The following is an 18,554-nucleotide window of genomic DNA, read 5'->3' as shown; positions in this document are numbered from 1 at the left end:
ATTGTGCATATCACTTTCTATTTGTATATATTCTATTTTTATAATGATAAAAGGTCTTTAATATTTAAAAATGAGAATTAGAGAAATCTTTTATATAGTCTGTTCATATATGTAATTCTGCGTTCAGCTGTTTTGCTTAACACAATATCCAGCATTTTTTCCATGGCCCTACAAGCTCTTCATGATTACCCTTCTTTAAATAGCTGCTGTAATATTCCATTGTGTGGATCTGTCACGGCTCATTAATCTTTCCCCTCATGGTCATCTAGGCAGTTTCTGCTGTGAAACATTTTTCCATACTTCAATATAGCCTTCCTGATTTATTTTTTTAAATAGCTGAATGATATTTCACCGTGTTTATCTGTCATATTCTACGAACACAACTTTCCCCCAGGTTGGCCATCTTGGCTACGTGTACAAATTGGGTCAGAGTGAAGCCAGTCTCAGAGACACATGCTGGGACCAGGACGGGCTACATCTGTGACTCAGAGGCAGTGGGCGAGTCTAGGGGGACCAGGGCTTCAAGAGGTTCGGTCACAAAGCAATTTGATCAGCCCCGCTGAACTTTTACCTCTGCTCCTGTTCATTGATCAGCCACACATGTGCAAGCTTTTTTCCCCAGATGTCTCGAAATGCCTCTTGCCTCCTCTCACCTTCCTATTGTTGTTATTTTTAAAATGTTACAAGAAACCTATAGTATCATAGTTCTTTTTTCTTCTTTTGAATGATTTTATTAAGATAAATTCCCTTGCAGCCACCCCGGGGCCACGTGGTTAAGTTGGAGCGCTCCGCTTCTGCCCGGGGTTTGCTGGTTTAGATCCTGGTTGGAGACCATAGCACCGCTTGTCAAGCCATGCTTTGGCAGCATCCCATATAGAGGAACTAGAATGACCTACAACTAGGATATACAACTATGTACTGGGGCTTTGGGGAAGAAAAGAAAAGATAAATTCCCAGGAGTGAATTACTAGGTCAAAGGGCATGAATATCTTTTTGGCTCCTGCTGTGAATTGCAAAATTGCTTTCCAAAGTTGGAGCCACATCCTGGTGCTCCTGTTGGATGTTAGCGTTGAAAATCAGCCTGAATGGGAACAAGAATCTCCAACAGGTGTTTCTCTGGTTCTCCTCTACGCGCTGTGATCACAGCGCTGACCAGTCTTTGATTGACAGTTCACTTGGCCGCATGCTCCTTAAAGTTTCCATGTCCCTAAGGAAAAGAGAGGTGTGTAGTCCGTCTTTATATCCTCAATCCTAGCGCAGTGCCTAGTCCTATAGAAGTAAAGTAAACACTAATTTAATAACTGAATGAATGATTACTTACAATGACAATTCTTTTCTCAGACTTAGGTTCAAATTCCATCTCCCTAAGCTCTATTTTCCCTGGGCCTCAATTTACGCATCTATAAAATGGGAATGATAAGACCGACCTTGCAGGATTTGTGTAGGGATTTGCGACAGTGTTTTTGAAGGGTCTAGCATAGAGACTGTTGCAATAAAAACCAACTATTTTTGTTATGATGTCATGTGCTCACTCACTGAATTTCCTATTGTGTAAACTGTTCACATATTTCCTCCGTTTATGTTAGAGTCCAGCTGTTTTTCTAACAAATCTAAATAGAATTCTTCATACATTTTAGGTTTACAGTCTTTTGTCATAAGATTTAAATATTTTAGTTTTGTCTTTTTTTTTTTTTTTTGAGGAAGATTAGCTCTGAGCCGGCATCTACTGCCAACATCCTCTTTTTGCTGAGAAAGACCGGCCCTGAGCTAACATCCGTGCCCATCTTCCTCTACTTTTTTATATGTGGGATGCCTGCCACAGCATGGCTTGCCAAGCGGTGCCATGTCTGCACCCGGCATCAGAACTGGCGAACCCTGGGCTGCCGAAGTGGTACGGGCACACTTAATCGCTGTGCCACCAGGCCAGCCCCTAGTTTTGTCATTTTTATTTTGGAAATTTTACAACTTTATATGTCTAAATGTGTAGATTTTTTTCCTTTGAGATTTCTCATATTCCTTCAATTAGAACACCATTATATTCTTATAAATGCCATGTATTCTTCATTTTCTACTGGTTTTCTGACAATTTAATTTCTTTAAAAGGTAGTTCTTTAATCCGTTAGCATATTTAATTTTTAATATTTAATTCAATATTTTCCCCCAGGCTGGTACACTACTATACTCATTTGCTAGGGCTGTTGTAACAAAGTACCACGAACCTGGTGGCTTAGAACAACAGAAATGTATCCTCTCACGGTTCTGGAGGCCAGAATTATAAATCAAAGTGTCGGCAGGGCCATCTTCCTCTGAAGGCTCCCAGGGACTACCTGTTCTTGGCCTCTTCCAGCTTCTGGTGGCCCCAGGTGTTCCTTGGCTTGTGGCTGTATTGCTCCCATCTCTGCCTCGTGGTCACATTGCTTCCTCTTCTTTTCTTTCTTTTCTGGGTGTCTCTTAAAACTACACTTGGAATGCCATTTAGGGCCAGTTTTGATCATCTAGGATAAACTCCTGTCAAAATCCTTCTTTTAATCACATCTGCAAAGACTCTTTCTCCAAACAAGGTGACATTTACAAGTTCCAAGGATAAGGACTTGCTCTCTTAAGGGGCCACTGTTAGACCTACTAAAAGCGATTAATAAAATAAACTCATTCCTTATTCTTCAAGAAAGAGAGCAGTATGTACTCAAATGACTTTAATACACGCCAAGGGACAGTTGGGGGTGGGGTCCAAGGGAGGTGGGGGAGCAGCCAGCCGCTGAGTTCTGATTTAGATCATTAGTGCCACCGGTGGGGAAGTGGCCCCACTTTAAATTCTACCCCATCAGTGTTGTCAACAGAAGTTCATGCTCTTGGGGTCCGGAGTGGAAGAATCTGTTGGCTTTGGGTAGCAGAGATGACTAGTTAGCTACCGAGTATCTCAGTGACAGAGTCTCCAGCTGAAAGACCCTCTGCCTCCCCTGCGTCTGTGACCATGAGACTAGGTTCTCGTCAAAGATCTGCAGCTACGAATTCACTGGGTGGAATTATCAGGACAGTTCCTTCAAAGGGAGCCAGATCGCTGGGCAGTGCACCCGTTGCCTCTTTCCCTTTCTCTTTTTCCTGCCTGGAATACAGATGTGATGGCTAGAGCTCTAACTTGAGCCATGTGTATGACCATTAAACTAGAAGTCAGGCACTAGAAAAGGTGGAACAGAAAGTTAGAAAGAGCTAGACCTCTGAGGAACTGTTGTAATAGCCCGGGGCTGCCTATATCTGGACTTAATTTGTGTGAGAGAAATAAATCTCGAACTTATTTAGGCCAATTTAGTTCTTGTTAATAGCAGTTAACCTCAGTTTCTAATAGATACAATTTCAAAACTTTATTCCCTATTCTTCTTTTTTGACTTTTGGCATGAGTTTACTTTCCCTATAGCTTTCAGCCCAAATGTGACTTCCTCGGAGCTATCCTCTCTGACCAATTTCCATATCTAAACCTGCCGTCCTCCACCTTATCATTCTCTATCATGTTGCCCCGGCTGATGTTCCTTATTGTGCCTTTCACATCAACAATTATCTTTTATTTATTTATTTATTTTTGCTGAGGAAGATTGGCCCCGGGCTAACATCCATGCTAATCTTCCTCTATTTTGTGTGTAGGATGCCATCTCAGCATGGCCTGATGAGCGGTGCACAGGACCACGCCCGGGATTGGAACCCACGAACCCCAAGCTGCTGAAGCAGAGCATGTGAACTTAACAAATATGCCACCTGGCTGGCCCCAGCAATTGTCTTTTACTTCCTTTCTTTCTTTACTTGTTTGTTGTCTGTCTTCCTTTCTGGAGAATGTAATCTCTATGAAAGCAGGCATCATGCCCATCTTGCTCTCTGCTGCCACTAGGAGAATTCTTGGCATATGGTGGCTGCTCGATAACTATGCACAGAATGGATGAGTCTGTGTGGGAACCAAGATGAGACACCGGGAGTGGGTGGTGCTGTTGAAAATCTTCCTTCGGGGAAATCCAAGCAGCTCGCGTGGAAAACCTGTCAGTGCAAGTGGTTAGGAGTCCAGGGTACTGAGGGGGAGGGAGATGTTGACTTTCCTTAATCCTTCTTCTTCAGCGTGTAAAACACACCCACTCAGGGCCACTTGCCTCAGCAGAACACGCATCCACGTTCATCACCCGTGTGCACTATTGTGTGGCCTGTGCTGTATGATCTCAAATTCCACGTCAGGATCTAGCTTGATCCCGTGGGAGAAGAATCACCTCCAGCCTCCGGGCTGATGCTTGTTATTGACTGAGCCCCCATCATCCCTACAGGCACAGGTCTTTTTCTCCCTAGAAGATCTTTGACAGAAGCAGTTCTGGTTTCCCGCTCTAACTATGTGGTTAAAGCCCACTGGGTCTCAGCTGCCCAGCCCAGGTCTCTCTCCTTCGTGGAGCCTTCCCTGATTGCCTTGGTTCACCTGGGTCGTTCCTGTTCATATTGCCTGACTCTCGTTTTGACATGCCATTCATTTATTTACTTTTTCATTCACCAAAAAACCCCTAATTAGGGCCTCCTCTGAGCTGAGCATTATGCTAGTCCCTGGGTTACAATGACCGCAAATAGACACGATCTCTATTGATCATGTATTAATTACTGAATAGATGTTTCCAGTTTTCACTGCCTGCATGATCATCAAATAGGACAAATAAAAGCCCCAAATTTAGGTGACACACACAAAGCAGATACAAAGCAGCCTTCAGCCACCACCACAAGCACTTATCTTAGGACCAGCACGGGGTGGCTGTAAGAGAAGGTTTCCGGTGGGGCTCTCACATTTAACCCTTTGAAGGCAGCAGACGTGTGCATACACGGCCCTGGGGGCTGGAGCTGAGAGCAGACCCGCTGAGAGGTTGCGGCGGGCAGCGGACTCTGAAGGGCAGCCTTGCTTTCTGACAGGCCGCTGATGAGCGCAGCCCATCCTTGCTCAGCAAGATCAAACATGTCTAACCACAACTGGTCCATCCGTGAGCTTGCTCCATGCCCTCGGATACAAGTGCAATCAAACGTCCATTACGACATTGCTTCGTAATCTAGAATCCAAACCACCGCAAGCCCACATAACCAGAATCCTTTCTGTCCTGAGCCTGTGTGACCAGAAGTAGCCTCCACATTATATCCCAAGGCCAGCAAGATGCAGCCAGTCCCCACATCACTCACAAGCACGGCACTATACCCGTGGACAATTCACGCTCAAAATGATGTCCCTGGGGCACGGCTGGATTCTGAGGTGGCAGCTGAATCAGCATGGATGAGCCATGTTGGGGAGCATTTTAATGTTGGGTGTATTTCACTGGCACAGGAGTCTTTGAAAATGGCACGGCCTCTCTGGCATTCGGTTAGTTAGAATGTTGAAGCAACGAGGCCAGCTCATGCTTGATGTTGCCAGGCAGGCTCAGGGTTTACTGAATGTATGTGGAGCACCCATCTTGTGATGATCTGTCTGTTTTTAATCCCAGCCTGGCTTTTCCCTGCCACCCGGAACTCTTTCAGCTGCTCCTATCCCTTGCTATGTGCTCAGCAAACGTAAATTCATTTTGGAGATTAAGCAAGACACAATTAGGAGGCAAACCTCTTAGAGGAAGGAAAACCATAAACAGCGATGTATTCCAGCCCAAATTACCTGCTGCTTTAACCACCTGTGCATCCACCCCTTTCACTTAGCTCAGGGAGCACTGGGAGTTGGCCCCTGTGGCCCTGTGGTTGTGGATTCATCAGCAAGGTGCTTTGTGGGCAAATCTTCATTGATGGTGTTTCACCAGGCTGTGAACTCTCAGGGATCCGGGACCAGAGTGTCGGGGGTGTGAATGCTCCCAGCAAGTGCTCCACCCACACTCACAGGGACAGCAGAATGGTTCTAGGTGGAAACCACCAGGGTTCTTTGGGACCAGCAAAGAGATGCTGCACGTCTGTGGGAGTAAAGATGCTAAGAGTAAAGAGGAAGCAGCTGGGCCTTGGACCACCAGTGTCTGGGGAGATTCTGTTTTAGTCTCGTGGCCTGGAGAAGGGGTGGGGAAAGTGTTCTCAATCAGAGAGCCCAGTGGAGCAGCAACTGGGCATTTCCCAACCCTAAGCTTCCAGAGTGGCTCCATCTGCTTCCACCACCGATCCTTCCCCCACCCTGCCCCCCCCAACCTGTTATGGGTTGAACTGTGTCACCCAAAACAGACATGTTAAGTCCTAATGCTCGATACCTCAGAATGTGACCTTATTTGGAAATAGAGTCATTACAGACATAATTAGTTAAGATGAGGTCATACTGGAGTAGGACGGGCCCTTCATTCAATATACCTGGTGTCCTTAGAAGAAGACCACGTGAAGACAGGGACACACAGGGAAAGTGTCATGTGACAATGAAGGCAGAGACTGGAGTCATGCAGCTGCAAGCCAAGGAAGGCTAGAGATTGCCCATAAACCATCAGAAGGGAGGAAGCTTCCTCTGCAGGTTTCAGAGGGAACGTGGCTCTGCTCACACCTTGATTTCAGCCTCCAGCCTCTGGAACTGTGAGACAACGCATTTCTGTGGTTGTAACCCGCCCAGTCTGTGGGCCTTTGTTACTGGCAGCCCCAGGAAACGAATACGCACCCCTCCTGCTGCTTCTTAGTTTGCACCAGAGGTGAATTGACTGGGAAGCTCACGAAGTGTAAGATCCAGGCCCCTTCCTTGTGTGGACTCCTCCCAAGGCCCTGAACCTCAGTTTCTGTTTGCAATTTTGGATTATTTCTCTGAAAGGGCATCCCCCAGATTGTATAAGATTCGGACTCCACGAGCCCCCTCTCCACCGCTGGCCTGCAGCCGTCCCCTTGCTGGCGCTCCATGCCAGGAGCAGCCTCGGTAGGCAGGATTGCTGTCCCGTGGGTTTCTACACCTTTCCTGGCTCTGTGGACAGCATCACAAGTCCGAGAAGCTTTGGAAAGAGAGGCCAGTGCTAGGTCGTTTTATCTGTTTGTGGGGGCTGGGGGTGAATGAGAGGCCTTCTTGAGGTCTCTTCCAGCCAAGCACCTCCTGGATAACCGCACTGAGTCGCTTCCCTTCAGAGCCTCAGTGAGCAGAAGCTAACATTCCCAACAGGCAGCCTCAGTTTGAGCAGAGCCGAACAGCCCAACGGGCGGGCGAAGCCTGTCATCCGTCCTGTCTGGCCACATTCATTCCGGGCTGTCCTGCTTTGTGGCTTCCTCACCACCACCCAAACCTGTCTGCATGTCCTACATCCATCCAGATCAGCAGAGATGGCAGAAATACTCCCTCAGGCCCTGCACACTCCTGGACGCACAGACCCGTCCTTCTTCTCAACAGGACTCCTGTCTCCTCCCGTCGCCCGTCCTCCAAGCCAGCCCTGATTCCGACCGACGCTGCAAACACGTATGTGGCATTTACTCTGTGCTACGTTCTGGGGAACTCTGGGTGAGTGGTTCACAGGCCCTGGAAGGGGGAGACAGAACTGACTATACACGACCACACAACATAGAAATTGCACGGAAGAAGCGGTGAAGGCCTGCCGTGTAAGCGATGCGCTATCTGACTTCTCACAAGGGCAGTTCATTCCGATGGAGGTGGGCGTGGGTGAGGTTTTATGAAGAAGGTGCTCCAAGGTTGTGATTGAAACATGTGACAGTCAGAACTTACGGTGCTGACCAGTGGGAGAAGGGCCAGTTCCTGGAGGGACCTGGGATGAATCCTCAATCACTGGGCCGTGGGAGAGTCCAGGGACATTGCAGAGGGAGGCCGAGGCGGCTGGGGACACGGCAGGGCTAGGAGCAGCCGCTACTTAACCCTCAGAACCAAAGTATCTCCATATTTTAGCAACGGTTCGGCCGTGCCCGAGTCTACCAGCTGGCTCTCAGCCCTGGAGTGGCGTGAGGGCCGGGCACATTGACAGCCCTTGATCAGCCCCTTCCCTCTGGAAATGTATTTCCTTCCATTTCCAGAACAGCCTCTCACAGTTAGGCCTGCCTCTTCTCACTCCATGTTGCAACAAAACCACCTGCCTCCCGTGAAAGGGGGTATTGTTTTCCATCTGGGCCGCCCACGGCTGGGCGGCTGGAACAGCGGGCACCCACTCCAGGGAGCCCTCCCAGTCGGGCCCAGTCATGCCTCTGGCTTGCTGGGAGCAGTGAGGTGTCGGCCTGGGGTGGGGGCTCCTGGACACCAGTCCTCGGGCGTTAGAGAACTAAACAGTGGGTGTGGCTCACACAAAATAAACAACTCCCTGGGCATTGCGGATTCAGACACAGGGCTGCAGTTTGGTTAAAGGTGCAATTATCGTTGGGAAAACTACTCTCTTCAGAGCTCCCCAACCCTTGGGGAATAGAATGTTTACAAGAGGGAAAACTGTAAAGAGATTTTATTTTGTTTTTCTTTAGATACTTTAGCCGCCCACAATCGTAGTTATGCAAAAATAAAGTTCTCGTATCTATAGTCCACACGGATAGAGCAAAGGGGAGAGTCCTGAGTGTGACCGGGTCAGGCCCGGGCCGGTGGGGTGGGATGGAGGGCACAAAACCCAGCCTGCTTCCAGCACAGCTGCACCAGGGCCCGGTGCCGCCTGGGGGTGTGGCTGTGTCGTGAAAAGGCCTGTTAAGACGCAGATCACCTGGGCAGAGCAATAGAGGGAGTTTCTACATTTAGCTGAGGATCTAACCGGAGCCCAGCATGCAGGAAAGGGGATGCAGGCCTTGTTACTTGTGAAGTAAGGGCAGTATGTGTGTGTGTGTGTATCTGTGTGCCTGTGTGTGCATGTTTGTTTATGAGAGAAAGACAGAGAGAGAAGGCATGGCCATGAGGCTTGGTTAATAGGAGGCGGGCTCTGGGCCACCTGAGGCCCCTCTCGGTCCTCATTTCCTCCCTGCTGGCCCATTTCACTCTCTCAGTCCTCTCACAGAACACGTGTGTTCTTCAGTCACCTCAGCTTTTCCACTCTGACGGCAGCAAACGATGGCAAGTTTTATGCTTCAGGTTGTTTTCTTGTGGAAGTGCTAGAAAAGCAGACACGTAGGTGCTGGGCCATGAGGCAGCCCACGCCCCACCTCCTCAGGGCCCGGAGCCGCCCCACGCGGACTGACGGCTGTGGTGGCACCCAGCAGCGCTGGCAGGAGGCCTGGTTCCTCTCTACCTTCCTTCTCTCTCAGTCTCCTCTTCCCCCTTTCTCCTTCCTTGCCAGTTTTAGTCCTCTCCTTTTCCTCTCCACCTTCTCACAGAATCTTTCTTAGAAGCAAACTGTGGACCAAACTGCATGGCTGGCCACTCACAGGAAATGTCTGAATTCTCAGTGTGTTGGTAACAGGGTTCCCTCAAAGCCCCTCCAGTCAGAGCAGGAGGCGGCTCAGGAGGGGCAGGGATCCGAGGGGGTGCAGGCTGATCATCCCAAGCCAGGCACTCCGCTACTGCAGCTCAAGAGGAATTCTTTATCCACGCTGTCCCCTCGCAGACCTGCCCAGCCACTGCTGTTGGTCAGTGTTGTCTCAGCCTGTCAGGCCTCAGAAATTAGGAACCACCTCATCTAGATCAGGGTCATCCCGCCCCAAGTTGGCCGCCATGGACTGAGAGGTTTTCATGCAGTGTTTTCTGAAAATGATTATGTTGTCCTGGGAGGGCCACTTGAGCGACATGAAACAGCACAGCCAGAGCCCCTGACACTGTGCAGCTGACTTGGTTATTCTCCCAAACTTGCCAACTGAGTTATTCTCAGATGGTCAGAGTCGAAGAGTTCCACTTACGCATTAACTCGTCAAAGTTTATGTCATTTTGTTGTTGTTGTTTAAACATATATATCCAAGAAATTGTATGAGGAGTGAGCACCCACCAATCATATAACTATCAAGTGAAGACCTTTCCTTTAATGTTCTTGGGCAGAAGAGTAACACATTTGGAGTCACGCATATATTGTTTCACGAGTGGTCACGTGTGTATGAAACTTTCAGCGGGGGAAAAGCAGCAAGAGAAAGGGGAGAGCAAGAGACTGTTGCGTGATCACATCTTCCTGTCTCCGACATCCCATGCTCTGCCTCTGATGACCTGCCAATCAGTTGGTGTCTTTGATGGGCTCTGGAGAACCCACTGTGGGCATAACACTGTGCTCCAGATGATGTGGGATTATAAGATGTGGTCCTTCTCCTCAAGGAGTGTATGCTCTCTGGGGAGAAATATGAAATGGACATGTGTGATTCATATAGAGTCCCCTTTCTCCCCCCAAAAAGCTGGTGTGTGTGAGGGGCTCAGGGCAGGTGTGCTGCAGGGAAGTTTCGAGGGGGAATGATAGGGGAGCTGAGGCTCCGGGAGAAGCAGGGTCAGGTGCTCTCAGTTGTTTGGGGGAAGAGCAGGGGCCAAGGTACAGAGAGGCAAGAGAAATGAGCAGGGTGTGTGCAGCGACCTCAGAGGGGCTGCCGGTCAGCCCCACTGCCTATACTTCTCTATCTATTCATTGGCTCAAGAAAGTTCTGGGTGTTTGGGTCCTGAAATCCCTGAGAGAAGACCATGAGCGAGTCACCTGTTCTTGGAGCCTCAGTGTCTCATGAGTAGACTAAGGTGATAGTCAAAGCATTTGATAAACACGAGTGGCCTGGGCACCACCCAATCTGATCTGACAGGCACATCTTGGCCCAGTGTTGACCTTTTATCTGCAGGACTATTAGGAGATGAGAGGACAGGTGGCAGAGGGATGCTTGGGGTTTCAACACAGCAGCTTTTACAGAAATATTTTGTTATTTAAGCAGCCAGTAGAGCTGTATGGATGTGTGCCAGCCAAACGTCAGCCCTGGGAATGATAATAGCAGTCCTGTCAACCTGATATGGCTGTTGTGAGGACTGAATGTCATAATGTACATGAAAGCCCTTTGTAAACCGTCACGGGCTACACAAACACATGTTGTTGCAATGCCTGTCAGTACAGTGTGCTGTGGTGCAGTGTGGTGTGCTAGGGTGGAGAGCAGAAAAGTGAGCCTCAACCCTAAAAAGATAACTACTTTTATGAACTTTTGTGAACTTTTATGATTGGTGATAGCTTACTTTATTAAAAAATATATAGTTTAACATAAAGACCTAATGTTAAAAACTTCTGAGATGTCACATTCACAGCAAGATTATAAACTTGAGAGCAAGGATCTATGATTTACACATTTTGTTTCCTCTAGACCAGGGGTTCTCAAACCCAGGACCCTTCACACTCTTCACAAATTATTGAGGAGACTTCTGCTCTGTCAGATGAATTAGACAAACTTTTCCATATCCTTCCCACTAAGTACAACTAAAAACCATAGAAAATGTATATAAAACAAACAAAAGAAAGCTCTAAAATGTGAAGAGAAGATGGCAGACTGTCTAGGGACATTGCAACTCAAGGAATGACGCAGTGGTGAGTTCCCTGGGTTTACTTTTTGCCTCATATTATCCAAGACTTGGAACTCAAGAAGCTGGCAATCAAGAACCATCCATGGACAGGAAATATCCAAAAAAAGTCTCCTCTCTCTAGCTGAAGGACCAGGAAATGGGCAGCTTAGCAAGACAGAAAGCTTTTAGACAGTAACCACTCTACTCCAGCCAAAAAACACAGACACACCAAAACCCGTCTTGCAAAGGCCGAATGGGGAGCCTTGACTTCTACCCTCACAAGGCTGTAATGAGGCACCCTAACACCCCCACCACGGTGGTGTCAGAGAAGGACAAGTAGGGAGCTGGAACTTTCCTCCCAGTCAGCCTATCATGAGACCCCCTCACTCACACATACTGTCAGTGGAGATCATGTGGGGCACCTGGCTATCTACTCTCACCTGGCAGTAATGAGGCATCATCCCCTCCCACCTCAAGGGGTGGTGTCAGAGGAAGCTTAGTGGAGAGTCAGGACCTGCACCATTTCCTACAGGAAATGGGGCTGCTCTCACCGTGTTGTCACTGGAGACCACATGGGTAGCTGGAACTCCCACATCTGTCCAGCAGTATTAAGGATTCCTACCTTGGCTGCCACTAGAGACTGAGTGGAGAACCTGCGCTTCCACCTCCACTTGGCAGTAACGAGGGAATGCTCCCCCTTCTTCCACGCCAGAGTTGTACAGAGAAAGCCAGTTAAAAGAGAAGATTTAAATAAGATTCAGTCTCATAACGTAATCAAAAATGTCCAGGTTCAATCAAAAATCACTTGTCGTACTAAGAACCAGGAAAATCTCAAACTGAATGAAAAAAGACAATTAATAGATACCAGCACTTAGAAGACAGAGAATAGAATTATCTGACAAAGATTTTAAAGCGGCCATGATAAAAATGCTTCAACAAGCAATTTTGGCCATGCTTAAAAAAAATAGAAAGCCTCAGCATAGAAATAGAAGATGGAAAGAAGAACCAAATAGAAATTTTAGAGGTGAAAAATATCGTAACAGAAATAAAAAGCTCAGTGGATGGGCTCAACAACAGAATGGAAAGGACAAAGTAAAGAATTGATGAATTGGAAGACAAAACAATAGAAATTACCTAATGTGAACAACAAAGAGAAAACAAACGGGAAAAAAAAGGACAGATCTTCAGGAACCTATGAGATCATAACAAAAGATCTAACATTCATGTAATGGGATTCTGGAAGGAGAGGAGAGAATGAGGCTGAAAAAGAACTCAAAAAAATAATGGTTGAAAACTTCCCAAATTTGGAAAGATACATAAACCTACAGATTTAAAAAGCTGAGAAAACTCCAAACAGGATAAACCAAAATAAATCCATGCAAAGACATATCATGATTAAAAGTCTGAAAACTAAAGAAAGACAATCTTGAAAGCAGTCAGAGGAAAATGACACCTTACCTAAAGGGGAAAAACAATTTAAATGACAGCAGATTTCTCATCAGGAACCATGGAGGCCAGAAGGAAGTGGCACAATATTTTTCAAGTGCAGAAAGAAAACAACTGTCAACCAGAATTCTATTCCCAGCAAAAATATCTTTCAGGAATGAAGGGGAAATCAAGACATTCTCAGATGAAGGAAAACTAAGAGATTTTTGTCACCAACTCACCTACTCTAAAGGATAGCTAAAGAAAGTTCTCTAAACAAAAGCAAATGATAAAAGAAGGAACCTTGGAACATCAAGATGGAAGAAAGAAAGTTTGCAAAACTATGGCTAAATATAATAGGCTTTCCTTTTCCCCTTGAGTTTTGAAAATAATGTCTAATGATTAAAATAAAGTTTACAACACTGTATGATGCAGTTCTATGTGTATTTAGAGAAAATATTTAAGCCAACTATTTTGTAAATGGGGGAGAGTGAAAGGACATAAAGGGAGGTAAGATTTTTATGCTTCATTCAAACTGGTAAAATGATATATAATTTATCACAGTGCACAGAATACTGTGTATACAATGTAATACCTAGATAAATGAGTGAAAACTATAAAAGAAGTCCAATAAAAAATGCTAGAGATAAAAAAAAAAAAAAGGAAAAACCTAGAAAAAGCTCAAGTAATACACAGGAAGGCAGGAAAAAGAAAAATTAAAAACAGAGAGAACAAACAGAAAACAAAAAATAAAATGGTAGACTTAAGCCCTAAAATACCAATAATTATATTAAATGTGAATGGCCTAAATACGACAATTAAAAGACAGAAATTATTAGAGTGGTTTAAAAAAATATGACTCAACCATATGCTGTCTACAAGAAACTCACTTCAAATATAACAATATAGGCAGGATGAAAAAATATACATCATGCAAACATTAACAGATAAAAGCAGAAATGGCTATATTAGTACCAAAGTAGACTTCTTAGTAAACGAAATTGCTAAAGAAAGAGGGGAACATTAAAGAGTCAATCCACCAAGAAGACACAGCAATCCTAGTTGTGTATGCACCAAACATCAGAGCTGCAAAATATGTGAACAAAAAACTGATATACCTGAAAAGAGAAATAGACAAATTCACAATTATAGTGGTAGACTTCAAAATACCTTTCTCAACATCGATAGAACAACTAGACATAAAATCAATAAGGATCTAGAAGAACTCAACAACATTATCAATCCACAGAATCTAAACAATATTTATAGAACACCCAACACAGCAGAATACACATTCTTTTCAAGAATCCACAGGACCACAAAAGAATCAAACTAGAAATAAATGACGAAAGATAACAGGAAAATCTCCAAACAATTGGGAACTAAACAACACATTTCCAAATAATCCACAGGTCAAAGAGGTAGTCACAAGAAAAAAGTTTTAAAATACATGGAAAGGAATGAAAATGAAAATACAACAAATCAAAATTTGTAGGATACAGATAAAGCAATGCTGAGAAGGAAATTTATAGCACTAAATGCACACGGTAGAAAAGAGGAAAAGTCTCAAAGCAATAATCTAAGCTCCTACTTCAAAAACTTAAACCCAAAGCAAGCAGAAGAAAGAAAATAGTAAAGTAAGAGCAAAAATTAATGAAACTGAAAACAGAAAAGCATCTGTTTTCAGATTAAGAAAAATCAATGAAACAGAGAGCTGGTTATTTGAAAAGATCATAAAATTGGTAAACCTCTATCAAGCAAAAAGAGAGAAAATACAAATTACTAACATAAGGAATAAAACAGAGGATATGACTACAGATCCTGAAGATACCAAAAAGATAATATGTGATATTATGGACAAGTGTACACACATAAATTTGACATCTAGGATCATGGACCACTTCCTCAAAAAACACAAATAACCATAACTCACTCAATAAAAAATAGATCATTTGAATAGCCTTATAACTATTAAGGAAATTGAATTTGTAATTAAATAACTCACATAAAGGAAATCTATAGGCTCAGAGGGTTTCACTGGAGAGTTCCACCATTCACTTAAAAAAGAATTAATATAAATTCTACACAATCTCTTCCAGAAGACAGAAGAGAGAGAAAACTTCCCATTTCATTTTATGGAACTAGTATTACCCTAATAGGAAACCCAGACAAAAAGAATTTTTAAAGTTTTAGTTTTTTTTAAAGAATTAAAAAATTTAAAAAATATTTCAAAAATTTCAGACCAATATCCCTCATGAATATAGACATAGAAATCTTTTACAAAATATTATCAAATAGAATTTAGCAATATATATAAAGAATTATACACCATTACCAACTGGGATTTATTCCAGGGATGCAAGGCTAATTCAGTATTTGAAAATCAATCAACATAATCCACCATATTAACAAGCTAAAGAAGAAAAATCACGTGATCTTATCAATCAAAGCATTTGACAAAATTCAACACTCATTGATGATAAAAACTCCTGAGGAAATAGGAATAGAAGGGAACTTCCTCGACTTGATAAACAGCATGTGCAAAAAACCTATTCCTAACGTTATACCGAATGGTAAAAGATGGAATGCTTTCCCCCTAAGATCAGGAACAAGACAAGGATGTGCACTCTCACCACTCTTATTCAACACAGTGCTAGAAGTTCCTGCCGCTGTGACAAGGTAAGAAAAGGCAATAAATGGCATACAGATTACTCTGAGAAAGACCCTGTTAAAAGGTCGAAAAGACCAGCTACAGAGTGGGAGAAAATATTTGCAAACCACATATCCAACAAAGGAGTATTATCTAGAATATATAAAGAACTCTAAAAACTCACCAGGAAAAGAGCTAACAGTCCAAGTAGCACATGGGCAAAAGATGTGAAGAGACTTTCACTAAAGAAAACATATAGATAGCAAATGAGCATGTCAGAAGATGTTCAACATCATTAGCTGCTTAGTGAAATGCAAACCCAAACCACAATGAGCCATCACGACAAACATATCAGAGCGCCTAAATAAAAAATATTAACAACAAATGCTGGTAGGGATGCAATCAGAGGAACTGAATCACTTATACTTAGCTCGTAGGAACGTAAAATGTATGGCCACTCTGGAAAACAGTTTGGCAACTTCTTTAAAAACTAAACCTGCAACTACCATATGACCTAGCGTTTATACTCCTGGGTGTTTATCCCAGAGAAACAAAGACTGTGTTCACACAAAAACCTGTTCAACAATATGTATGGCAGCTTTTCTTGTAATAGACAAAAACTGAAGACAACCCAGACGTCCCTCAACGAGTCCTTCACAGGCTAAACAAACTATGGTACAGCAATAAAAAAATGAACTATTAACATACGCAAAACCTTGGATTAATCTCCAGAGTATTACGTGGAGCGAAAAAAGCCAATTCCAAAAGGTTGTATATTGTATGATTCCATTTATATAACATTCTTGAAATGATAAGCTTATAGAAATGGAGAAGAGACTAGTGGTTGCCAGCAATTAAGGAGGGGGTGGAGGTGGCAGGAAGTGGGTGTGGCTATAAAAGGGCAACATGAGGGATGCTTGTGGTGATGGAAACATTCAGCATGTTGACTGTAGCAATGTCAATATCTGCATTGTGATATTGTACTATAGTTTTGCAAGATGTTACATTACTCAGGAGACTGAGTAAAAGGTAACTGATACCTCTCTGTATTACTTATTACAATATGTACATAATAACTAACTACATATACGTTGTATTAATAATTAATATATTGTATATGAATCTATAACTATCTCAAGATAAAAAGTTTAATTCAAAAAGACAGCAAAGAGCTGGTTTATATTGGTTATATGGTTTATATTGGATATTTACCTTATTAAAAATGAAAAAGACATTTAAAAATATTTACTTAATTCATTTGAAAATAACATACCCAGTACATGTTCACACAAATAGCATATTTTATGAAAAATAACTATATTTTCCAAAACAAAGTTATTAATAAAACTGGCATTGTTTTGCATTTTTCAGATCTCTGTAATGTCTGGCTTAATAGAAGACAGTTAGATTCTCATATATGCTTCTGCATTCTGTCTCTTGCAATATGTTGTTTTAGTTCAAGTATATGAAGAAAATCCAGCCTCACTTTGACACTCAGTTGGAAAAGAGAAGAGTATTTTAATAGCCTTTTCAAATAATTGAAGATTTTTTTTGATACCGCACAAAAACTTGACAAATTATCCTTGAAAATCAGTGGAACATGGTCCTTTCCCTTTCACAGCGAATAGTAACCTGGGAGAATTCACTGCCACAAATTATTATTATAGCCAATAACTCAGCGAAAATAAAAACAATGTTAGAGGGGGCCAGCCCCGTGGCACAGAGGTTAAATTCGCACGTTCCGCTTGGCAGCCCAGGGTTCGCTGGTTCCGATCCCGGGTGGGGACATGGCACCACTTGGCAAAAGCCATGCTGTGGTAGGTGTCCCATGTATAAAGTAGAGGAAGATGGGCATGGATGGTAGCTCAGGGCCAGTCTTCCTCAGCAAAAAGAGGAGGATTGGCAGTGGTTAGCTCAGGGCTAATCTTCCTAAAAACAAAACAAAACAAAACAAAACAATATTAGACACTTGTCCAAATAGGGAAAACCAAGGCAGGTTTTTAAAGCTGTTTGCTTTGGAGCAGTAAATGCTCATTAACTCAAGTCTGGGAGACACATCAGTGAGAGATGATTAGGTGTGGTTTTTGTTTTATTCTGTTTTTTAGGGAAAGGTTGGCATCTTATTCTGAAACACTGGGCAAATCTGAGAAGAGATTAGCTGCAAAACTCTTATGAAGGCCCTGATAAGTTTTTACTTACAGCTATAGACAATAGGTAGCCCCTGGTACCCTCCGGTTTGTCCCCGAGGGAGGATGGGTGCAATGTATCGTAATGGCCTGTCTCCCTGTGGATGTCTCCCTCAGAGAGCTCCTGGTAGGGAGGGGCTGTGCCTTAGTCACCATGCCGTCCCCACTGCTGGGACAGAAAGTTGCTCAGAATTGGTGCCCAGTAATTTGTTGAACGAATGCATCACATTTAGCCAGCCAGATGCTGAGCCATTGTTAAGAGGTTAGATAGGAGCTCATCATTCCAGGCTGTTCTGGAATTCGGTGGGAAATGTCCTGGGATTCCATTCAGGGGAAAATTCAGTTGTGTGTGATGTTGCTTTTTCTGAATTTCCTAAATTACTTTTAGTTAATTTAATTTAGTTTAATTTGTCAAGCAATAGGACTTCTGGGATCAAAACCATATTTGAAAATGTCTCTCCTCTCTCTTCCCACAGGATCTTGCTTCAGGCACAAGGAGTAGGCTGATGTGCCGTAGAGTCAGAAATAATTTGGAAGGACAGTTTTTAGGACCACAAATTGTCTTCTTGGTGCCATGCCAGGTCAGAAGCCATAGGTTCCAGTGCATTGAGGTATCTTAGAAATTGTTGCGCACATTGTAGTTTTTTCTGTAGAAAAATTTGGACGCGAGATTATCGTCCTATACATTTTTTTTTAATTCTCATGGGACTTGTGAGTATATGCATGCTTTAGAGGAGCTCTTAGTTAAATTCAATTACAACACATCTAAGTATAACAACCACAACAATAAAAACTCTATCTAATAAAACATTTCCAAGCCCCACCTGGTGGCCTGCTTACCACAGCAATGACACAGTCCTCAGGTTCGTTATAATGAGATTTGATCCATGTTTGGGAATCCCTGAGGAATATACGAATAGAAGATTTCGCTATGGTTCGTGGC

The 18,554-nt window shown here is 43.7% G+C and overlaps 1 long non-coding RNA gene across 1 annotated transcript in view; it reads left to right on the top strand.

Annotated features, from left to right (window-relative positions):
- The first annotated feature begins 6,385 nt into the window (after positions 1-6,385).
- LOC138921897 (uncharacterized) overlaps positions 6,386-18,554 on the top strand; it is a 74,924-nt gene continuing 62,755 nt past the window's right edge. The window contains exon 1 of the long non-coding RNA XR_011434883.1: positions 6,386-7,387. This is a non-coding gene — a long non-coding RNA (uncharacterized lncRNA). The remainder of the gene's footprint in view (positions 7,388-18,554) is intronic.

Source organism: Equus caballus, chromosome 2 (genome assembly GCF_041296265.1).
Source record: "Equus caballus isolate H_3958 breed thoroughbred chromosome 2, TB-T2T, whole genome shotgun sequence".
Taxonomy (NCBI): domain Eukaryota; kingdom Metazoa; phylum Chordata; class Mammalia; order Perissodactyla; family Equidae; genus Equus; species Equus caballus.
Note: the sequence above shows the minus strand (reverse complement) of the source record. Positions and strands in the feature narration are given on the sequence as shown.